Source organism: Arachis hypogaea, chromosome 16, assembly GCF_003086295.3.
Source record: "Arachis hypogaea cultivar Tifrunner chromosome 16, arahy.Tifrunner.gnm2.J5K5, whole genome shotgun sequence".
Lineage (NCBI taxonomy): Eukaryota > Viridiplantae > Streptophyta > Magnoliopsida > Fabales > Fabaceae > Arachis > Arachis hypogaea.
The window spans coordinates 46591808-46592767 of NC_092051.1; the positions used below are offsets into that span (position 1 = coordinate 46591808).

Here is a 960-nt window from a genome sequence, read left to right on the forward strand (position 1 = left end):
CATCACATAATGAGGAAGGGAAAGTAAAACCATGCAATTAAGATGAATAAGTGGGTGAAGGATTGAATAAATCACTCAGATTAAGCAAAAAAATATATCATAAAATATGGGTTTATCAGTTGATCCCGAGGTCTACAGGCTCATGCTTTTCCCGTTTGCTGTAAGAGACAGAGCTAGAATATGGTTGGACTCTCAACCTAAAGACAGCCTAAACTCTTGAGATAAGCTGGTCACGGCTTTCTTTGCCAAGTTCTTTCCTCCTCAAAAGCTTAGCAAGCTTAGAGTGGATGTTCAAACCTTCAGACAGAAGGAAGGTGAATACCTCTATGAAGCTTGGGAGAGATACAAGGAACTGACCAAAAAGTGTCCTTCTGACATGCTTTCAGAATGGACTATCCTAGATATATTCTATGATGGTCTGTCTGAATTATCAAAGATGTCATTGGACCATTCTGCAGGTGGATCAATTCACCTAATGAAAATGCCTGCAGAAGCTCAAGAACTCATTAACATGGTTGCAAATAACAAGTTCATGTACACTTCTGAAAGGAATCATGTGAGTAATGGGATGCCTCAGAGGAAGGGAGTTCTTGAAATTGATACTCTGAATGCCATATTAGCTCAGAATAAAATATTGACTCAGCAAGTCAATATGATCTCTCAGAGTCTGAATGGATAGAAGGAATCATCCAACAGTACTAAAGAGGCATCTTCTGAAGAAGAAGCTTATAATCCTGAGAATCCTGCAATAGCAGAGGTGAATTACATGGGTGAACCCTATGGAAACATCTATAATCCCTCATGGAGAAATCATCCAAATTTCTCATGGAAGGATCAACAAAAGCCTCAACAAGGCTTTAACAATGGTGGAAGAAACAGGTTTAGCAATAGCAAACCTTTTCCATCATCCACTCAGCAACAGACAGAGAATTCTGAGCAAAATCCATCTAGCTTAGCAAA

General features: G+C 39.2%; 1 non-coding gene across 1 annotated transcript; it reads right to left on the reverse strand.

Moving 5' to 3' along the window:
- Window positions 1-274: 274 nt before the first annotated feature.
- LOC112760014 (small nucleolar RNA R71) lies at window positions 275-382 on the reverse strand. The gene has a single exon (XR_003180473.1). It is a non-coding gene; the product is annotated as a small nucleolar RNA R71 (small nucleolar RNA).
- Between the last annotated feature and the right edge of the window lie 578 nt (window positions 383-960).